Source organism: Ictidomys tridecemlineatus, chromosome 7 (assembly GCF_052094955.1).
Source record: "Ictidomys tridecemlineatus isolate mIctTri1 chromosome 7, mIctTri1.hap1, whole genome shotgun sequence".
NCBI lineage: Eukaryota > Metazoa > Chordata > Mammalia > Rodentia > Sciuridae > Ictidomys > Ictidomys tridecemlineatus.
In genome coordinates this window covers 34315546-34340145 of record NC_135483.1, presented here as the reverse complement: position 1 = coordinate 34340145, position 24600 = coordinate 34315546, and the positions used below count along the sequence as shown (strand labels likewise).

Here is a 24600-nt window from a genome sequence, read left to right as displayed (position 1 = left end):
ATCTCAGTCCACCTGGCATCAGAGGGAGAAGGGAGAACCCATAGCTGGGGCTAGAATCACCTGAGTTGGCTTATTCTCATGTCTGGCCGTGATGCTGAGTGTGGGTCATGGGCATGGTTGGAGCTCTTTGCTGAAACACCTATTCATGCCACTCCATATTGTCTGGGCTTCTTTCCAACATGGGATCCCAGCACCAATGTCATGCATGAGATAAACAAAGAGTAATCCAAGAGAAAAAGAAATTGTGTCTTTTTATCATCAAACCTTGGAAGCATCTACACTATTTCCACTGTACTCTATCAGTTAGACTCAACATATGCCCATTTGGGTTCAAAGGGTGGGGAGACAGATAGCACTTTTTGATGGAGACTGGCAAGGGTCTATAAGAACAGGTATGATTATTGCATGCCCATTTTTGAAGATTCCAAGTCTTGCCACAGCACATAACAATATTTCTAGGGAAAGCACAATGTAGTCCAGCTTTGAAAAGCAATACACCATAGTGAAGAAAGAGTAAGGACTTTGCAGCCAAATTTCCAGAGATCCATTATGTGTTCCTATGACATTTAGTGATTGGCTTAAGCTCTGTCTCTTTTTTTTTCTCATTTATAAAACTGGGATGGTGTGAAAAAACAGTTATTTTGAGAAGAGTCAAGAAGACTATGTTGCTTCCTACACATCAACTATTATAACACGAGGGACACACCTTCTTCAACCCTTTTTCCCAGCCCCTCAGGAGATGGAGGTGGCAGCACTACCAGATATAGAAAATGACTGATAACAGGTCACATTATTAAATATACAACACTTGCTAATTACTATGCCAAGTAAGTTGACTCAAGAATCCATGAGTTGGATACTAGTATTATCCAGATAAGAAAACTGTGACTTAGGTAACTTGCCCAAAGAGTCACTAGCAAGTGGTAGAGACAGGATCTGGGTTTAGATCAGTTTAACTTGATAGAAGGAATCTTAGTCCCTGGAGGACTGGGTGGATCAGAACCCTTGTCCCCAACCTGATTTGTGAATGAGTGAAAAAAAAGAGTGTTGATATTATGTCTTGGAGTCTTGAGGATATTATTAAAGCAGTGAGCCTTTTCTGACGGGCTAATACAGAAAAGATCAGAGATATAGTTGGGCACCCATTTAAGGATTCCTTACAAAAAATAAAATATTTTCCATTATTTGCATAAAACAGGGTATTGGTTAAAAGAAAATCATTCTGTAGGTCAGTCCCTACCGGTCTCATCTATCTCTTAGACGAGATGACAACCAGCCTGTGGCCCGCTGGGAGTAGGGCTGGGAGTACTGACCTGGAATTCCTGACGCTGGTAGAAAGAGATGGCTCACAAATGAGGCCAGCTGTTCACTGGCTGAAAGGCCTCCTGTAAGGTTACACTCTGGTGTAGAATCTATGGTTTTGTTTCTCTTCTGTTTTGATGTCTTTCCTCTTAGAAAGGAATCTCTTTTTGACTACAGTGGCCCAACTGGCTGTAAAGGAGGGAAGCATGGTTGCTGGTGTCCACAGGTCTCTGAGCAGTTGATTGTAAGTTTCACCATGGTAGGGGCCTGGCTTGTCTTGTTCGCCACCGCATCCCAGGTGTCTAGTCTGATGCCTGACATGTAGGTACTCAAAACTGATTGAATGCAGCAAAGAATGAATATTTGAATCAAAGCTCAAGCAAACAGAAGTCAAAGTCCATAAAGCAATCAGGATTCTCTATGCCAGTGATAGATATCACTCAAGGATCACATTGTGGAGGGACTTACAATGCCTAATATAATCCTAGATGATCCACTTAATACATGTTTGCAGATTGAGTGAGCCTGCTGCATCTGATCCATGATAAGACATGGGAAGGTAGAATGGGATAATATAGGTGGGATGGTGCTTTTATTATATCTCCAAAGATGTGGTAAATATGGTCACAAAATTGATCATGGCCTTAGTTGTATGATTCATATAAGAGTCTGTGGGAGTCCTGCTGAGCAGACAGCCCAAGAATACAACACTGTTCTCAACATTTGCCTCTAATAAATGGGTTTAAATTCACAAAGTAAATACAGAATCAGCATTTTTAAAAAATTATCTTTTCATAAAGGCAATATGCAGGGTTTAATTTTCCTGAATTACTGGGACAGAATTCAGAAACTGTGGACAAGGCACCTACTAAGAGAGGCAACAGCTAGAATATTTTCCAGACTAGAAAGTTCTTTCCTGAAATTTAAATATAGGACTTCATTATGATCTGATTGTATTCTATTTTATATTAACATAAACTAAAATTTAAAGTGATGCTATGTCTTTAACTAAAGGCATTTATAGATATATATTCCAAAAAAACACAACCCTAAATTTAACCACAGAAATAAAAAGAACAGACTGTTTTTAGTTTGGAGAATGTGGCTCCAGTGAATTTAAATATTTATCATATAATTTTATATCAAAGTCTTAATGAGCGCTCACTTACGGCATCACTTCTGGAAACAATAAAAAATGCTATATTTTGGAATGCTATTTCTAGTTGGATTTTCATCACACAGCATCATTTAAATAAAAGCTGATTTCATGAAAAGTAATGACACATTCCTTTCTGAACTTAAAATTTCAAACATCTATGATCAAGAAGCAAAATACAGCCTGCAGTCAGATATTTTAGACTTTTTCCAAGTTTCTTTCTCACGCTGCCACAGATCCAAAGTCTCCAAAGCAGGTGTTCTGTTCTAATCCAAAGAATAAGAAATGTTCGAGAAAATCCTCTTTCGTAATTCCTCTGAGGACATGCAAAGAAAAATTACTAAGCTTCCATTTCAAATGCAAGGAATTTGGATTGAGTTTAAGCAACAGCTTGTACGAAATGTCATAGCTCCTATTCTCTTACGCTGAGATGGTGGATGCTGATGTAATAGAAAGGATGGCTTTGGACCCTCTAAAGGCAGGGTGGTGACAGCAGCCAACCAACCACAAAGCTACCCAATTGCTTGGAGAGGAAAATCCAGCTACATTTTCCGCACATCCAAAGTGAATTGGGGAATGAGCCCATCACTTACACAAGTCACACTAAACAATATTAACCTTTCCTGTATCGATCTTAAATGTCCCTTAAGTCCAAATAATGTTCTGTGTTCAGAGTACTTGGGAAGTGTCCCTATTTCCCATTTCATTTTGAATGTGTCCCATCCTGGAGCCTTCAGGCAGATAAATCTTAAGTAAGTGCAAGTAACATTAACAATTTGTCAATGCACACACACACATGTGCTTTCCATTAAGTGGAAAGTCACATATGGTCTTTAATGCTCACTTCAAATGTCATGAGCACACAAAGTCCCTTCTTCATCTACGATCTCATTTAGCATTCAGCAGGGTTGGGGATGTGGCTCAGTGGTAGAGCACTTGCCTAGCATATGCCAGGCCCTGGGATAAATATCCCCTTGTAAATAGCTATAAGTCTTCTATGGCCCAAGGTTTGAACACTGAATTTTCCTCTTAACTTCAATCTAACCAGGTAAGAGTTTCTCAGTGCAGGTAACATAAGACTGCTTATGGATCTCAAGGAGGAAAATAAAGGAAAGATACAGATTAGTAGCCATGTAAACATGTCATGCAGAATTTAGAAAATATGGTGAAATTCAGACACTCAGAGAATAAAATCAGATGTAGTGAAACTGAATCTGAAAATGAGGTTATGGATATTGTCCAATGAGGTTCTGTGACCTTTTGGCATCACTAGCTAACATATCACTTAACGTGGGTGTGAACAGATTTCAAGAGGGCCCAGTGAACTTGGATAGGAAAAATATTAGATCTTTATTTTCACAACCTCAAACTGAAATTTAGTATTTCCTTCAATTAAAATGTAGGCCACACGCCATGACATCTGAGATATTTTTGCCAAAAGAAATCAAGATATTTTCACATTCTATTACAGTTGTCATAGATATACTGACTCAATTAAAAGTGTCATTTACTCTCACCACTATGTCAAAATCATGGTGGTTAGTATATCTGCTTCTAGTTTGTATTATTTAATGATGGATTATTAACAAAGAACATATCATAAGTTTTAAAAATTTGGTGACAATATTTTAATAAATGTGGTTTCCTTTGTAACCCTGCATGCTTTCCTTTATGTATCTAAAAACATCATTCTAAAAAGTTTGTACGTTTCCCCAGGCTACCAAAGAGGTCCACGGCACCAAAAAGGTTAAGAATCCCTGAAACCATACACAAAGCATTTAATAATGCAACAGCCAGGTTTCTAGAGTAAATCATTCCTTGCCAGCATCTTTTGCAACTGAAACAAACTTGACCTTGAAATCAACACAGTCTCATTGCTGTAAATAGACAATTCTGAGGGGTCATTTATATATTGCCATAAGAAAAGACTTACAGCTTTCAGAGCATCTCTGCTTTCAGAGCATACGATATTTTCTTTCAAATTTGTCATTGACCTTTGCCATTAACACTGAATTGTTCTCTTGTATTTTATACTGCTGAAATCCAGTCTATTTTATAAGGGTATTAAATACAATCATCTTTGCCTTTAATTTAAAACAGAGAACCAAGGAAAAACTATCATGATACTACCATAATTTGAGTGAAATAAGTATCAAAGTATTCTCCATCAAAGACAGTGCTTCTAAATGTCAGTGCTAACTGGTCCTATCCACGATCAGTTGAAATACTGCTTATCAATTAACATATTGTTAGAGGTATTAAGAATACAAACTCTGGGTTATTACTATTAAATAATGAGATGATGTCTCAGTAGATGTGCCTTAAATGTAAGCATATTAGATTTTTGGAAAATCTTCCATGAACACTCTGATTGAATATAGATTTATCAAATGCCAGCAAGTTAAATGAATTTCTACTCATTGAATGCTATTGAGAAATCATTGACATAACCACAATTATTCAGTTATCACTGTAGCTAAGTACTACTCAAAATTCTCACCTATAGGAGTAAAATAAATAACTGTTAGAATTCTGAAACTAATAAGAACATAAAAAATAAAAAGAATGTATTGAATTGAGATATAATTCACATGTAATGATAATTCTCACAAAACCTTCATATAGAGAGTCATATCAGTTTTTTCTATCCCTTAAAACTCTAGCTGTTACTATATGTAGTTCTCTGAAATTTGCTTTTTTTTTCTGTTATATTTGCAAGATTCAGAAACCTAGTTATAAATTTCGGTTTCCATTACCTTCAGTACCATATGTTTTATTCAAATTATAAGCTACAAAATATTCCAAGTTGTGTGCAATAAAAGGAAACCTAAAATCACTGAAGTTGGAAATGAAATGAACTAGCAACAATGCAAATAAAACAATTTGTAGTAGAGTGTGTTATATGGATAGAGAGATAAAAATCCTTATTAACCACAGTTACAAAATTATTCATTCGAGATCTGAAACAAATTTTCAAAATTTATTTATATCTGAGTTTAAGTTAAAGTAGACCTTGTATCAATGATACATTTAGTTTTAGGGCCATCATTTTATTCTCTAGGAAATCATTTCAATTTAAAAAAAAACATAAAAACAGCTTTCATAACTCCCTAATTTAAAAAAAACAAAACCTGTCCAATGCCATTCTCTTCACAGTTGAATTTCCAGGGGAAGACACTGAAAATGTGCACTTTGCCTTAACAACCCAAAAGCGACTGCATGCACACATGTAAAGGTTCCACCCCAACTTCCTTGGCATATTTCAGATTATTTGTCTCTAAACAGGAAGCTGTTGACAGTTTTCCCTGGCATTTTCAGAATACCAAAGGCCTTATTTACAAGAAAAATCCCAACTTTCAAAGAATAATATTCTTTCCCACTATTCCCATTGTTGCTAATTATGAATGCTGCAAACGAGGTAGAAACCAAATTCCCCACTGTTGTGTGCTGATTGAGAATCGGATTGCACTTGCAAAAAGCAAAAGTTAGTTACACATTGCACAGCAATGCTGGAGTTTTTAAACCCAAAACGATACTGAAGGGAGGAGGGTTCCTGGAATTCAAGAAGTATATTTGGCTCAAGCTGCAAAATCCATATCTCTACATAACACCGAGAGCAAGTGTTGAGCAAGAAAGGCGATTATATTTTAACCGACTTCACAGAACATTAATCCAAATTTAACCAAATTCCAGAGGCTGCACGAAATTCATGACTGGAAACTGCTTCACATTCTTTGCCGGGCACAACAATAATTGCTCATGAACACAAACTTGTAAGAGGTAAAAGAGAAGGGAAAACCACAAGGAGCTATTAAAATATGGAACTATTGTACATAAAGCAAACTCATTACCTCACACAGAAAGAAGTGCAGGATTTAACAGTCCATGCTCCACAGCCCCCGGGAAGCAACAGCCACAGCAGCCGCAGCCTCGTCCAGCATCCACCAGATTCTTACAAGCCTTTGCCTGTGCGGACTCAGCCACAGACTCTGCCTCTAGCTGACGTCAAAGTCCCTGTCACATGGCCAGATGAAAGCCAAGAGAGCATTGGTTGTCGTAGCAACCACAGAATGGCTCTGAAATTATTTCAATAGGTCATCTGTCACTGTAGTGTGTGTGTGTGTGTGTGTGTGTGTGTGTGTGTGTGTGTGTACACAGCACACAATCATCATGGACAGCTCTTGACAACCTCAGCTCCCAAAGTTGTGACTCAGAAGTGCCTGCAACTTTCCTCTTTAAGGTTTCTGCGTCTTTTCTTTACAGTTACTTACAGGAAAATTCATGCTGCTCTGAAGTTCATTGGTCTCACTATCATTAGCATGAAGTTTGCATATCTCTCTTTCTCTCTCTCTCTCTCTCTCTCTCTCTCTCTCTCTCTATATATATATATATATATATATATATATATATATATATATGTACTTCTTTCTGTGTGAGGTAATGAGTTTGCTTTATGTACAATAGTCAGACATTTTTATAGCTCCTTGTGGTTTTCCCTTCTCTTTGACCTCTTACAAATTTGTGTTCATGAGCAATTATTGTTGTGCCCTTTATATATACATCTTTCAGTTTATGAAAAATTCTGGAAATAGTTTTCTTAGCAAATTAAAGTTGGTTGTAAACAAATGAGAAAACCAGAAACACAAAGGGAATTGGAAGAAAAGATACTTTTAAAATGATGTAAGGGCTGGGGTTGTGGCTCAGTGGTAGAACGTTTGCCTAGCATGTGTGAGGCACTGGGTTTGATTCTCAGCACTGCATATAAATGAACAAACTAAAGGTCCAAATAAAATAACACCAACTTTGTTTTAAAAATAAATAAATAAAAATAAATTAAAAAAAAATAAAATGATGTAAGAATTCACATCAATGAGACTGTGCTAGGGACGCAAAGAAAACAGTCAAATGATCCTGACGCCAAGCTGAATGTGGAAAGCAAGTAAGAGACATTCAGGATGTGTGCATTGTATATTATCTACTAAAAAATGATGACCCACAGAGTTCCAGAACAGTTCTACTTTAAAGGAACTTTGTGATTAAGCCAAAAACTTTGCTTTGGGGACATCCTGCCAGTACCAAGTTCTAAATCCTACAATCCACACCTCTTCGCTGGATCTCAATACTAAATAAATGGTCTAGTGTCCCACAAACACCAAGGTCAATAAAAACTCAGAGCAGCAGAATAAAAGGACAGTCCCACCTGTTTGCTAACTTCTGCTTCATTTCCTTCAGGATCACCTGGTTTGTTTTAACTCTGCACACATGCTTATGACCTAGTTAATGCTCCTTCTTAATTAACAGGAAGTCAATTAATCAAAATTAAACGAAACCCATAGGAAGATACTCTGAAAAAGACATTTAGAAAATGTCTATCCATTCAAAAGACAAAGGAGTTAATAAGCCGGGGTGGGGGGCAGGGGACACATGACACAGAGATTCCTTTAAAAACCCCCAAAGACACTTAAGTGCTTAGGGTTATCAGGACTTCTATTCTAGCTTCTCATATACCTATTTTTTAAAAGGAGGCGCTCTGGGGTGCTAGAAAACAAATGGAAACTAAGCTGGCTGAGCAGACTGTGTTTATGTCACTCTAAAAGACTGAAATTTCTTCTGTAAAGTCAGAAATCACTTCTTGAATGATATCAAACTGCTTGACCATACAATCTTTCTATTTGTCTGCCTTTCATCTTTCCTTTACTTTCATCCTAGCCCAAAATATGAGAAAAGAAAGATTTTTTTTATTCAAAAAATTGTTTTCCTGATGCTACCAGCTGTAGCACTGCAAAAGCAAAAGCAAACAATAAAGACCTCTCCCCCTTTAATTCTGGATAAATGACATTTGGGAACTTACCTGTTGGAAGGAAGGCAATTGAATCCAATGTCTATCTAAGTTAGTTGAGATGTCTCAGAAGGAGCAGATTTCAGCAACAGCCATGATTCACAAATTTGAAATTTGCTCCGTTTATAGTTTTGGATTTCTATGCACATCATGATAACAGGGGATGGGAAGAAGTTAGAGAAAGCAGAGATTTTCAGGGCCTCAAATTTTCTTGAGCCTGATTTATCATCTCTCTGGCTTCAAATGCATATGGCTGCCCAATCAACTCTTTTTATGCAGCTTTAGTATCCAAGAGAGTCAAAGTGCCATGCCACACTGTCCATAAGTGATGTCTTCTGAAACAAGAAGTTTTCATTTCTAAAAAATCCCTAAAATTAAGGTCTTCAAATTGACTAATTTGAAAATGGGCAAAAATGAATACACTTTCATTTTGAATTTGCTCTCAAAGTGTACTTTGTTATATACTGACTTGTTAAAGTCATGAAAGTTGATCTAACCAGTGAACTTGACTTCAGAATAAAAAATGGAGGCATGAAGAAGCCCTTTTGTCAATAGCATGCTTCCAACCTGCCCTCATTAAGTTCCTTTTGCAAAGCATGCAGGCTTTGAGATTCTTCTTACAAATAAGGATGCTGCCAGTCACCTTCAGGGCTCACACCATATGCACATCTCTTTGCAGGTCAGGTTTCCACCAATTGGCCAAAATTATTTGGCCAATTAATCCAAATGCTGTTAAAAGGATTATAGGAAATACATATGAGTGCTTCTCCAGTCATGGCTCATCACATCGAAGAAAACATATATCATTTTATTTTATGAATGTCAGCTCATTTCTTAAGGTGAAAATGATTCATAAAATATAAATACCCATTCAAAAGTAATTGTCTACTTTTTTTTTTTTTTTTGGTAGCAGAGATTGAACTCAGGGACACTTGACCACTGAGCAACATCCCCAGCCCTATTTTGTATTTCATTTAGAGACAGAGTCTCACCGAGTTGCTTAGCGCCTGACCATTGCTGAGGCTGGTTTTGAACTCGAAATCCTCCTGCCTCAGCCTCCTGAGCAGCTGGGATTACAGGCTTCTGCCACCGCACCCGGGTCTTTATGATTCTTTTACTTACTGTAAGAATTTCAGGGCTTCTCATTATTAATAAGTCTGCCCATTTTCCCAGAAATAACTGGTAAATACCACCAAATAAGCAGTCTGACTTGGATTCAAACAGCTGAATTAACAGGGGGTTTGGGCCATGAGTAGACAATTCTAATCAGTCTTTTCCCAACTTTTCTCAGTAGACATGTTGCCATCTTCTCATTTTAGCATTAGTGGGAAGGCCATGGGCCCACCATTTGGGGCCACCTGGTTCAAATCACGTCTCCTTTATGGTGGGACATTGGGCAAGTTACAAAAGTATTCTGAGTTGTAGAGTCTGCACCCTAAGGTTGTTATGAGGATTATAAAGTTAATGTGTAATAAAATTCTGACACCCTGCCACATTATAGCTAGCTCAATGTATATGTCATTTCTTGTTTATCTGACTCTGACATGTCTATGAAGACTTTTATGGAAAGATAAAATCTTACTCGTTTCTATAACCCTTTGGTTAGCTATATAATAATGATATAATGTGTGCTCAATCAACACTGGGTGACTTGCCTATGGGGAAATAAATTCTAAACAATAGAAAGCCATGATTCCTTTTTTTCTCAACTGACAGGGAAGACAAAGGTTCTCCCAAACCCATATAAAGGCAAAGGAAGAAAAAAATGTTGAGTTATTACAAAATCATCTAGCACTGCATGGGTATAAATACATTTACCCAGTAAATCCAATGTATCCTTGTTAAAGCACAAATATTTATGATGAGAATATGGAAGTTATATGCTGATGTATTTTATGATTATTGCTGTTGATTTTGGATAATCATTTACACTGACCAACATTAATTGAGTATTTACTATATGTGGAACTTTGTCCTAAGTGCTATACATATACTAAAATATTTACTATAATAACCCTATAAGGCAGCTGCTCTTCTTTTCTACATTTCACAACTTGAGAAATTAAAACATGGAGAGATTAAGTAAATTGCCTACCTAGAACATGGCAGAGCCAGGATTTATGCCACAAATTTTTAGAAATAAGTTATATTCGATATTTTTTAAAAGAATTCAATTATGTCTTATGTTTATTTTACATTTAAGAGTATTTTATTTTTAATTTCTTATGCGGGGAAAAGGGCTAAAATTTCTGCCTCTGAGAATTTTAAAGATCTTAACCTACCTTTGGTCTAAGGAGTACTAAGGCAAGGAAAATTCAAATCAGAAAGATTTTAAGCAAGGAGGTGGTTAAATTATTATCCAAATTATTGTAGTCACATACTGGCTTCTTAAGCTCATTAACAAGTTTTATGGGTTTAACAAGTATGTTAAAGTATGCCCAAACTGTTGTAGTCCTAATGGAAGCAAATATTTGGATTACACAGGCTAGGGTGACTTCTGTTTCCCATTATGATGTACTAGCATGTGTTCGAATTAACATTCTCACTGAGATAACAATAATAGTAATAATAAAGTGGTCAGATAACAATAATAAAGTGGTCAGACAACCTCAAAGAATAGCAAAGACAGCGATGATTTTAAGTGCCGAGATTTCCAATAAAAGGAAAACACATTGAGTGTCTTAAGTCTATTTGGCTCCTATAACAAAATACTATTAAGTGGGTGGTTTATAAACAACAGAAATCTATTTCTCGAAGTTCTAGAGCTTAAGTCTAAGACAGAGGTTCCCTCAGCTTTGGTGTCCTGTGAGGGCCTGTTTTCTGGTTTATAGATGACACCTTCCAGTCATGGTCTTACATGGTGGAGGGGACAAGGCCTCTTTTAACAGGACATAACTCCATGGTAAAGCTTCCACTTTCATAACTTAATCTGCTAAAGGTTCCAACCTCAAAATAATACCACCTGGGGGTTCAACATATGACTCTTGGGGAAACACAAACATTTGGTTCATATCATTGAGGTAACTACAACATTCCCCACATTCTCCACTGCTTATCTTTAAATTATTGGATGATTTTTTTTTGTTTCTTGTGATATTAGGGATTGAACCCAGGGCCTCATGCACACTAGGTAAGTGCTCTACCATTGAGCTCCTTCTCAGTCCTTCTTCTATTTTTTTTTTCTTTTTTTTTGAGATGGGATCTGCCCAGGCTGATAACCTCAAATTTGTGATCTTCTAACCTCAGCCTCTTGAGTAGCTAGGAGGGATTACAAGCATGTGCCACCATGTGTGGCTTAGTAGGTGATTGGTAAGTGGCAAGTGGCTTCTTAGCATGCTCGGAAACTAAAGAGACAAAAATTGAAGTATGAATCTTCAAAAGCATTCAGGATTTAAGGGATTGAAATCTTGATTGAAAAAAATAAAAAGATATCACAGAGAAGAAATTTCAGCAGTCTGCACTATTTTTCCCTTGAAGCATTTTCCAATTCCTAAATGACATAAGATTAAAAAAAAAAAAAAAGTGAAGCCAAGAGGCTAAAAACATAAAGATAGAGCTCAGCAGTACTGGGGGAGAAAAAAATAGTATTAGGGAGTTGGAGCCTGGTGAATACCTTCAGTTTTTCAGGTCTCATAACTGAAAGGTTACATTGTTAAAAGTAAGGGAAGACAGAAAATAGATGAGCCCTCACAAAACCAGGATCCAACTCCTAAAATCATTATGATTCCTAATTTTATCAAGGTAATTTGTACCTATTCTAATGACTTCCAGAGAAAATAAACCCTCTATACAGGATGATGACACAATACAGGGCCTCAAAAATTCCTTACACACCATTTCAAAAATCAATAAAAAATCACTAAGCATGTCAGAAGATAGGTGAAACGGATCAAAATCCATGATAAAAACAATAGTGGAGAGAAATACAGACCCATTGGTTATTCATCCCCTGTAGTTACCAGACAGAGATTTTTTAAAAGTATAATTAATATGTTAGGGGAAATTAAATGACATAGATGGAAAGTTCTATATACAAAAAATCCATAAAAAGAATATATTAAAATTAAATAACTAAAAAATACATGTCTGAAAGTAAGAGCATGATAGATAGGCTTAAGAGCATACATGGAAAGAAAATCTAGTAAAATGAAAGATAAGCAGACAATATCTAAACTGGATCATGATAAGAAACAAAGAATAGGCTGGGTGTGTTGGCAGGTGCCTGTAATCCCAAAGGCTTGGGAGGCTGAGGCAGGAGAATCACAAGTTCAAAACCAGCCTCAGCAACTTAGCAAGGTCTTAGAAAACTTAGTGAGATCCTATCTCAAAATAAAAAATAAAAAGGGCTGGGGTTGTGGCTCAGTGGTTAAACATCCCTGAGTTCAATCTTGGTACCAAAAAAAAAAAAAAAAGGAATAAAGAAAGAAAAATAAAGAAAGTGAAACATTTTTGACATGATAAGGCCAATAATATTTGGAAGAAGAGAGGAAAGGAGAGAATAGGGCAGAAGTATTATTTCAGGAAAATTAAAAAATTTCCAAACCTTACCAAAGAAATGAAACACAGATTTAAGGAGCCCTATATGCCCCCAAAGAGGATAACTGTGAAGAAAACGCACCATGACAACCAGATAAAAACTAAAGACAAAGATGATATCTTAAAAAGAGCAAGACAAAGATCATTTAACTCTTAAGGAGAAACAAAAGATTTTCCAACAGAAACTATTAAATTCCAAAGATAAGGGCACAGTAAACTTTGAAATGACAAAATCAAATAAGTACCAATTTTGAATTCTACATGTGTTTTACATATATATGTATGTGTATATATATTTATCTGTATATGTGTGTGTATATGTATGTATATGTGTATATATATATATATATATATATATATATATATATATATATATAAAAGTGGAAGATCTTCTGTTCCCAAGAATACAGACTGCAAAAAAATAAACATGGCTTTAGAGAATGTGAGACTATTAAAAAAATAAAACTTAACATTAATATCTTTGGAGTCTTAAAAGGAGAGGGGGAAAAAACATGAAGAAATTGAAGAAAAAATAACAAGCAACTCCCCAAATCTTGCAGAAGCCCAAAGATTACTGATTCAAGAAGACGGAAAACTCCAAGCAGGATCAACCCCAAGAAATCCACACCCAGACACATCCTAATGAAACTTCTGAAAGACAGAGCCAAAGAAAAAGGTTTGAAAGTAGTTTGAGAGCAATGTCACTTTATCTATAGGGAAAAATTATCTGAATGACAGCAGATTTCTCATCAGAATCCAAGGAGGCCATACATCTCAGGGGCACAGTTTCCAACTGCTGAAAGAAAATAACTAAATCCAGAATCCTCGATTCAGCAAAAATATTCTTCAGGAATGAAGATGAAATCAAGATACTCTCAAGACCCCTGGGAGGTGCTGACAGGGTAAAGATGAGCATCTGGTACATAAGATGAAAAATCAAGCTCAGGTGCCAAATGAGGAAGAAGAGGAAGACTCATTAAACCAAGTGCAAAAAAGGTGAGAGGGCAAGATGACAAAGGCAAGAAAGCCTTATGGAGGAGCTTCAAGGATAAAGCCAGAGCTCCCACCCCTGTAGTTAAAGCCAAGTAAAGGAGAGGGTCAGCCTGACTCAGCCATTATCACCAGCTGAAACTCAGTGGGGATGAGCCAGAGCAGGACCAACAGAGCATGGAAAACCCAAGCACCTCAAGTGAGAACCTGGATGGCCTGTTAACACCAGGGAGGCCAGAGACCTCAGGACTACCCCTGGAGTCTCCAGAGGTCTGGGGCCGGGAGGTAGGCACAGGGGTAGAAGAGAAAGTTTGCATTAACAGTACAGTTACGGTGAAAATAATCATGCATACCTTGCTGGTGAGAATATAAGGTGACACAGCCACTCCAGAAAACAGTTTGGCCATGTCTTTAAAAATCCAATCTGCAATTGTCATATGAGTTGGCAGCTGCATTCCTGAGACTCATGGTTACACAAAAACCATACCTGACTTTTTTTTGTTGTTGTTGTTCTGTTTTTTTGTGATAGCCAAGAACTAGAAATGACAGGTGCTTCCAATAGGTAAAGGAGTAAACAAACTGCAGTACTTCCACACCATGGACTACTACTCAGTGTTAAAATGGAATGAATCAGTGATGCACACAAAACTTGCCTGAATATCTAGAGAATTTAGCTGAGTGGAAAATGCGATCTCAAAAAGTCACATCTAGATGATTCCATTCACATGTGTATGATTTAGATATGATTCCCGTGTACCCCTTGAGGGTTTGCATATTGTAGCTAGTCCCCAATGTGGCAGTGTTGGAAAGTGCTGAGCCACTTTTAAAGGGTATGGGCTAATGGGTGGCCATTAGGTCACTGAGGGTACTGCCCTCAAAAGGGACCCATGTGGTTTTCATGGGACCCTCATTAGTTTGTGTGAGAGGATTATTATGAAAAAAAACAGACCTATGCCCCTCTCCGTCTCTTTGGCCTTCCTGACTCAGCATGTGATCTGTCTTCCTTGCCCATGTTTCCACCATTGTGAAGCCATTTGTAGGAGATCCTCATTAAAATTGAGCAAATGCAGCCAGGTACAGTGACTCACACCTGTAATCCCAGTGACTGAGATGAAAGGGTCGTAAATTCAAAGCCAGCCTCAGTTATGTAGCAAAGCCCTCAGCAATGTGGTGAGACCTTGTCTCAAAATAAAAAATAAAAAGGGTTTGGGATGTAGTTCAGTTGTAAAGAGCCTCCGGGTTCAATCCCAGGTACCAAAAAAAAAAAAAAAAAAAACTACAATAACAACAACAAAATAAAACTTGAGCAAATGCTAGAACCATGCCTTTGAACTTCCAGAACTGAGCTAAATAATCATATGTTACTGGTGGGACTGCAAATTGGTGAACTACTCTGGAAATCAGTATGGAGATTCCTCAGAAAACCTGGAATGGAACCATCATTTGACCCAGTTATCCCATTCCTTGGCATATACCCAAAGCACTTAAAGTCAGCATACTATAGTGATGCGGCCACATCAATGTTTACAGCAGCTCAATTCACAATTGCTATGCTATGGAACCAATCTAGGTGCCCTTCAACAGACGAATGGATAAAGAAAATGTTGTATATATAAACGATGGTATATTACTCAGCCATAAAGAAGAATGAAATTATGGCATTTGCTGGCAAATGGATGGAACTGGAGACTGTAATGCTAAGTGAAATGAACCAATCCCCCAATACCAAAGGCCAAATGCTCTCTCTGATATGTGGATGCTAACACACAATAAGTGGAGGGGAATAGAAGTTCATTGGGAATGGAGGAAAAGAAGGGGAAATGGGAATAGGAGAGACAATAGAATGAGTCAGACATACCTTTCCAGGGTCACATATGAAAACATGACCAGTGAAACTCCACACATGAATAACTAGAAGAAGGGGAAGTCGTACTCGATGTATGTATACTATGTCAAAATACACTCTACTGTCACATATATCAAAAAAACAATAAATAAAAAGTAAAATGTACTAATACATATAACTTTATCATATGACAAAAAAAACGAAAGTGAAAAACAGATTGGTGGTTGCCAGGGATTATGGAGGGGATAGGAAAGAGAAAAAAATCCCTTTGGTCATAAAAGACCAATAAGAAGATTCTCATGGTGCTGCAAATATTCTGTGTCTTGCTGACTCAACATCAGGGTCCTGGTTGTAATATTGAACTACAGTTCTGTAAGATATTATCTTTGGGGAAAGTAGATAAAGGGCAATGAGTTTTCTCAGTATTATTTTTTTCCAATTGCATGTGAATCTATACTTATTTCAAGATAAAAATTTAATTAGAATTTTTTTAAAAAATGAAGGTGACAGATATTTTCTGTCAAAGTCGGAAAGAATTAGTTTCTGCAGAATTACATTAAATTTCTAAATTTCTTCTCTTTCAACAGAACAAAATGATCCCAAATGAAAACAGGCAAAATGGTATAGAGATAAATATAAATGAATACCAATTCTATAAAATAAGAATATCTGTGGATTATAAAATAAATATAGATTTAAAATATAGCACAATGTTAACACAAAAGAGAGGATGAATATAATTAAAGTGTTCTAAGATTCCTGGAAAAGTACTAACTCATAATAGCTTCTAATAAGCTAAGAGTACACAAAGTAATTCTTGCAGTATGCTCTGAAAGAAAACATATAGCAAATAAGATAAAAAGAAGAGGAAAATAATTTTTAAATACTTGAATTCCAAAAGAAATAAGGGATGAAAAAGACATATGACAGAATAAATAGAAAATAATAGTAATATTAAAGATCTAATATTGAACATATTAATGATTACCATAATATACAAGTAAATTGAGTAAATATTCCAGTTAAAATGCAATGAACATCAGACTATATTAATAAATACATTCCAACTCTTTACTTCATACAGGGACAACTTTGGAAACCAGAGGACAGAAAGGCTAAAAGCAAACTATAAACTCTATCAAGCAAAAGCTGGCATTGTGATGCTATTAACAAGAAATGGTACTTGATAAAATATAAGCAAGAAATACTACAAGAGATATAAGTAACACTTCATAATTAAACTTTCTAAATGCATGCACTTAATAAAAATGCATCAAATGGATAGAAAAAAGTCATAGCATTGATTTAATTGATTTAATTTAAATGATTTAATGATCATTTATCATTAACTTATAAAACAAACAGACAAAAAAGTTGAGATACAGATTGTAATGACAAAATAAACAAACCCGACCTAATAAATGAAGAATGATGAGTTTAACAAGTGAAAAAATATGCATTATTTTTTTCAAATGTATTTACCAAAATTGAGTACTTTCTGGGCCATAAGGAAGGCTTCAACATATTATAAATTATTCAAATCTTTATAAACAGTGGAGTAAAGCTAGGAATCAATATTTGAAAAAGACAATAGAAAACTCTCAATGGAAACTAAGTAATGCATTTCTCAATGACTTAGAAAGATTTACATCATGATTTTTCAAAATATCTTGAATTCAGCAATAAAAATATCTCATAACTTACATGCAGCTAAAATAGCTTAATGAAAATGTATATTTTTTTAAAAATGAGTTTCTGGGGCTGAGAATGTGCCTCAAGCGGTAGCGCGCTCGCCTGGCATGCATGTGGCCCGGGTTCGATCCTCAGCACCACATACAAACAAAGATGTTGTGTCCGCTGAAAACTAAAAAATAAATATTAAAATTCTCTCTCTCTCTCTTTAAAAAAACGAGTTTCTACTTATGTAATGACACATTGAGAGGCCCCATGGACCAGTCTCATAGTGATACAAATATAACTGGTAAAAGTTATTTTTAAACATAACACAAAAGTTCCTGAAAATCATCCTAAGGGCATATTGATAATGAAGAAACATTTGTTCAAGAAAATACACTAAAACTTTTAAAAAATATATTGCAATTCTGCAGCACTTGAATCATGATTCCCTCCTCCTGAGCCCTCATTTCAGGGTTCTGGAAGGTATGAGAAGGTAGGCCTATAAGTTTGGACTCCTTCCCGCCTCACTTCTCAATCAAGAGATATGGTATCTCACTAGGAAAAGCAGACTTCCAGCATTTCTCCAGCTCTGAGGTTAAATTCCTGGTGAGTTCAGCCAAGAGGTTGGCTTTCTCTCATTCATAAGACAGAAGTTGTACTCAGGGCACAGCAGTCCTAAAATACTGGGGTCTCAATTTCCTAAACACAGCTTTATGGGCCAGATGAGGCAATATGAGAAGGCCAGATGCTACCACCACTATCCAGTGCCTAGAGCAGCTAGGCAGAAACTTCCTGGAAGGAGAGACAGTCCATAAGAAAAAGAACTCTGAAGATCTCCCAAAAGAAGCTGATTTTATTTGAAACAGAGTATGGGGAAGTTCAAAATTAAGAGTGTTCCAGCAAAGGAAACAGTTATAAGGGTCAAGAGAAAACCTACAGAAAGGAAGAAAATCTTGGCCAGCTAATCCTCTGGTAGGGGATTAATATTCAGAATATATGAAGAACTCAAAAAACTTAACCCAATCAATAAATGGGCAAAAAACTAAACAGAAACTTCACAAAAGAAGAAACACAAATGGCCAACAAATATATGAAAAAATGCTCAACATCCCTAGCAGTCAGGGAAAACAAAAATCAGAACCACACTAAGATTTCATCTTGCTCCAGTCAGAATGACAATGATCAAGAATACAAACAATAATAAATGCTGGTGAGTTTGTGGGGGGAAAGGTACATTTATACAATATTAGTGGGACTGAAGACTAGTATACCCACTCTGGAAAGCAGTATGGAGATTCCTCCCAAAACTAGTGCTGAAACCACCATATGACCCAGCTATTCCACTCCTTGTTTATTTTCCCAAAAGGTATAAAATCGGCATAGCACAGAGACACACCCATATCAATGTTTACAGCAGCACAATTCACAATGGCTAAATTATGGAATGAACCCAGATGCTTGTCAATAGATTGCTTTTTGTTTCATGTAGTGAAACAAAAGAAATATATATATATATATATATATATATATATATATATATATACACACACACATAAAATAATTATATAATTACAATATATATTATATATTGTAATTATATATAATTATAATATAGATTATAATTATATTTTAAAACATATAACTATAATATATAATAAATATATTTTATAACATAATTATAATATATAATTATATATTTAATAATATATTTATATATAATTATATATTTATATAATATATGATTATATATTTTATAATATATTTATAATTATAAATAATTAAATTTTAAATAATTAAAATAATTATAATTATATTTTATAATATAATTATAATATATACTATATAATTATAATATATATTATATATGAATATATAACAGATATATAAACAATAGATATAAAACAATTTATTTTGTTTATATATAAACAATTCTTAATATATTAGGTATATATAACAATATGTAACAATTTCTTAATCCATATATATATATATATGTGTGTGTGTGTGTGTGTGTGTGTGTGTGTGTGTGTGTGTATGTATATTTTACTCAGCTATAAAAAGAATGAAAGTATGGCATTTGCTGGTAAATGGATGTAAATGGAGAAAATAATGCTAATGGAAATAAGCCAAAATCAGAAACTCAAAGGTCAAATGTTCTCTCTCATATGTAGATGCTAAAGTAAAATGAAGGAAAGGAAGGAGAGGCTAATATAAGAACCAATTAAATATAAATTAATAGACAAGGGAAAAGAAGTCAAGTAGAATAGAGGAAGGAGAATGGGAGAGGGGAGGGAGGGTGGGAGGGAAAAGGATGGGAGCAGGGAGAAGGTGGGGATCATCAGCTAAAATAAATTTTAATGCATATATGAGTTTGTTGGAATGAACCCTAGTATTATGTACAACTATAGAGTTCTAATAGGGAGAGAGAGAGAGAGAGAGAGAGAGAGAGAGAGAGAGAGAGAGAGAAGAAAAAAAGAGAGAAAAAAGAATTAAAAGTGCTCTTGAAAACAAAGGAGATTTTAGATTTTGGTGGTAAACAATTGAGAAGAGGCCGATACCTATATGAAAGCAAAAGCTAACCTGTAGGCCAGTTACTTTATCAGAGAGAACCAGGGAAAGAGACAGCAAAAGAAGCTTCCTGGGATTAGAACAGAATTCAAACTGCTTACCTCCAAAACTGTGCTTGGTGAATTTAACTGGATCACATTGTGAAGTAATTGATATCCCTGGGCATTATAAGAAATACTAGAGCAATCAGCCAAAAATTAAGAGCCTAACAGCTAGGTGTGAAACCAAATGAGGCAGATAGCATTAAAGATCAGGGAAAGAAGCAAAGACAGCCCTGCTATAATTGGTCACTCCAGTGATTGTATGTCCAAAGCTGTGCCCTCTGAAAATAAATAGATCTCACTAAAACAGTCCAGCCAACTCACTAAACAAATAAACAAACAACAACACAAACAAGTCCAAAGAAGGAGAGGAGCAGAATTGGTATCCAAAATTGCTACACTATATTACCTTAAGGGTCTAGTTTTTAACAAAAAGCTGTGAGATATGCAAAAAAAAAAAAGGGGAGTTCAATGCATACATGGGCGAGGAGAGTAGCCAAAGAACCTACCTCTAAGAAGACCCAGATGTGTTATTTAACAGACTTCAAAACAATTATTATAAACATGCTCAGAGAACTAAAGAAAACCATGCTTTTTGAAGTAAAAGAAGCAACTAACTCATCAAACAGAAAGATATCCATAGAGAGAAACTATATAAAAAAACTAAATGAAAATTCTGATATTTCCAGAATTTCTTAAACTAAAATGTCTTTATAGGAAATCAACAGTAGATTTAAACTGGCAGAATAAAGAATTTTAGTGAAACTGAAGGTAGAGATAATGCAATCCAAAGAACAGAAAGAAAAAGAATGAAGGAAAATAAATAGCATCAGAGAATTGTAGTATAATAAATAATAAACATATGCACTTATGCACAAAATTCCCATATTTAAATAAGACATTAATCTATAAACCCAAGAAGCTTAATGAAGTCCAAGTAAAACGAAAATAAAAAGAACTATACCAGACACATCATAATAAAAATGCTGAAAGTCAAAGATTAAAAAAAATTGACAACTGCCCTTTTAGCAGAAAAATGAAGTCCAGAAGGCAGTGGGATGGCATATTCAAAGTGCTGAAAGAACCCTGTCAACACTGTCAATCTTATCTGCAGCAAAATTCTTTAAAAAATGAAGCCAAAATAGAGCTATCCTTAGATAAACTAAACCAGGGAGAATACATTGATAGAAGACTTGTCTCACAAGAAATACTCATGGCGTTCTTTCATGACGAAAGTAAGTGAATTCAATTTCACAAAGTCATTATTTGAATTACTTTTAAAAAACCTCAACAAAAATAATTATAAAAGATATCATAAGTTCATATTTTTCTCCCTTTTCTTATCAAAAAAGAAATTGTACTAAACAATATGTATATAATTGTAGTACTGAGGTTATAACCATTAGAATTGTAAAATAAACAACAACATCACAAAGAAAAGGGTGAGAACAAAACCACATTAAATAGGAAAATAATTTCATATAATAATTTGAATCCATAAAGACAAAGAACTAGAAATGGTGCAGAAGTTGAGAGATAGAGAGATTAGATTATTGTCCAAAGTCACAGAGTCAAAGAATTTTTACTCACTCTGCACCTGTTAACAGGTTTGGTTATTCAGTTTTACAACCCATTAGAAATAGTAAAGTAGAATAAAGACCAGGTGCTCATGAAAGTAAAATGGACATTGAAAGGGCATGTACTAACTACAAAGAGCAGACACAAAAATCTCTCATCATGCTCTCCAAACCTGTTACAAATCATTAGGGCACAGTCACTGAAACACTGGTAAGAATTGCACCCCTGTATTGTGCCTCATAGTTTTTAGCATTTTCATAATTCTATTCCATTTGACTCTGAGTTAATAAAAGCATTTTAATTTCTAAAAAGGCTGATAAGTTTGCATCTCAGTTAGGAAAGAAAAGCATAAGGAACTCAAATAGAATTTTTAAAAGAAAATTATAAAAGATGAAGAAGTTAATTAAATGGAAAACAATGTGCAATGGAGAAAATGAGAAAGCCAGAAGTTGTTTTTTGGGTTAAATTAATAGGATGAATATGTCCCTAGAAGAGTGATCAAGAAAAAAAGAGAAAGAAGTCTCAAATTATCAATATTTGTATTAAAAAGAGGGACATCACTACAGATCCTACAGATGTGAAAAATGATGGATTTTACAGGCTTTTAGAAGATAACTTAGTGGTCCCCCTGTTCCATATTCCCTCCAGTAGACAAATCTGCTCTACACTATCCCAGAGAAGGAGTAAGCTCCTGCTGCTTGAATACCTCCAGAAATGGTGAGCTCGCCACTGTTAAATGTCAGGTCACTCAGTTGTGAAACTGTTCTGTTATAAAATCCTTGCTTATGATGACCTAAATGTCCCCTCCCTAAAACTTTCATTTCAGATTGATATTAAAGCCTCTTATCTTTTTCAGGGATCTGAAAAAGCAGCTACTATGTCTATGGCTGAAGTTACTAATTTTCACCCAAAACCCATTTTATCTTTCTTCCATGGAAGTAGAATCTTGGAAATGGTTGCAAAATAAAGACATTTTCAGCTTCCCTTTTTGTCTCTAAGGCTTTGTGATTAAGGACAGTCCAATGGGACATAATAAAATGCCCTGTGATAGCTTCCAGAACCTTTCTTAAAAACAAATGAGCAAAAAAATTTGCCTGAGCCCTTTGTCTTTTCCCTTCTTCATTCTTCTTACCATTCTACTGTTTGGAAGCATGGAAGTAATGGCCACAACTGTGGACCGTGAAGTAGACTATACACCTAGAGATGGAACTCATTGCAGAAACCTGGGTTACTGAAGACTTCATGGGAAGAAGCTACTATTCATGCCTATGTTGCTTCTCTCTGGACTTAAGAGGGAGAGGGAGGGAGAGAGGAGAGAGAGAGAGAGAGAGAGAGAGAGAGAGAGAGAGAGAGAGAGAGAGAGAGAGAGAGAGAGAGAGATTTTATTTAAGCCAGTTATTGCATGTCAAGCCTATTCCTAGCTGGTAGAGTGACCATCATCACAATTATTAGGAATTTTGTGCAGGTGAAATGCTACATGTTAACTATGGAATTTCATGAAATTTCCAGGAATCTCTAAAGAAGAAAATAGGATGGAATACATTCAAAAAACACAGTATAAGAGATACTAGAAAAGAGCTTTTCATTCCTCTAAATAATCAAATTGGTAACCTTTAATTAATACTTGGTAGTATTCATTCAAAGACTCCTTAAAGTCTTCCTGGACACTGAGGAGTCCTGTGGATTGATGATAAAGAAAAAGAAACCAAAATCACTTAAGGAATAAAAAGAGCCTCTCCTGTCACTGTGCCTGCCTTTTCACAGATTGAGAGGAATAAATTCTTCTCTGAGAGAAAGAGAATTCTTCACATGAAACTAAGAATTTTGTTTTGCACAGAAAAGGTCTTTATAAATCACCTCTCTATATTTAGTTTCCCATGTAAAAGGAGAGATGCAAAATATTATTGTCCTATTAGTAACATCTAGTACAATTAGAGAAAATGCTCTAATAGGATTTTTTTTAGAGTACGGGAGTATACCAAGGATTGAACCTAGAGGCACTTAAACAATGAGCCAGCCCTTTTATTTTTAATTTTTAAATTTTGAGCCAGGGTCTTACTAAGTCCTTAGGACCTTGCTAAGTTGCTGAGATTGGCATGTGCCACTACACCCGATTTTGTTTTGTTTTGTTTTTAAAGATTATTTTAAGATCAGTATTCTCTCTTTGCTGTCAGACTGATACTGTTGAACATCTATGAATCTCACTTTCAAAAATCATTGAAAAACTCTATGCCTATTTCCAGAGGGTAAGGAAGTTGACCTGAGGGAATAAGAATCTAGATATTTTTCATGCAATGCTGGTGCTGAAAGTGCAACTCCTGTGAACATGGAGAAGCAATTCTGAACTTGATCTTCAGCCCAAAGTCAATATTTTATTGAGTTTTTGTGCAAAATGTTGGCGTTGAGGACTTGCTGTGCTTTAATGGAGGGAGAGTGAACTTTGGAGTCAAGAACACTCAGATTTAAATGTGGCCTCCCCATACAGACCATTTCATCTCAACACCTTTGGGTAATTTACTTTACTCTCTGATCCTTGATTTTAGTGTCTATAAAATATAAACGCTAATGACAAAGCAGGGAGATTATGAGGAGAGATGCTCAAGACATTATATTCAATACAGATAGAGGGACAGAACCAATCTCCACAACTAGGAAGAATAATTTTTAAATGTCCTAATTAGGGCCCTGTTTACCCAAAGTTTATATTTTTTGTAAAAAAAAAAAAAAAGAAAAAAGAAAAAAGAGTTCACCTGGAATACGATTTTCTGTTTTATCAAATTCCTTAGTAAATTATGATAGCTCCTGACATCACAGTACTTTGGAACTAACATATATTTTCATAGCCAGCATCTCCACTTAATAACATTTAATGATAGCTAAAACCACAGCATAAGGTCATATTTACCCTATTATTGATTCTTTGTAAAGGAGGGAGAATAGAATATTAGTTAATTAATTTGCTAACATTAGCTTCTAAAGAAGTTATCTCTAAAAGGGCACACCCCACATATCCTAGGGACTGCTGAAGCTAAATTGTTTTTTTTTTTTCTTTTGGGATTGGGGGTAC

General features: G+C 35.4%; 1 protein-coding gene across 4 annotated transcripts in view; it reads right to left on the bottom strand.

The window, feature by feature from the left end:
- The window catches only part of Ncald (neurocalcin delta), a 391592-nt gene that overhangs the window by 82788 nt on the left and 284204 nt on the right, over positions 1 to 24600 (bottom strand). Inside the window, exon 1 of one of the 4 annotated variants that reach the window (XM_040293802.2) lies at positions 6310 to 6466. The exons of the other annotated variants lie outside the window; for them this stretch is intronic. The gene's annotated coding sequence lies outside the window, so the exon portion shown is untranslated. Of the gene's footprint in view, positions 1 to 6309; positions 6467 to 24600 lie in introns of those variants that run through there. 4 annotated transcript variants of the gene reach the window in all.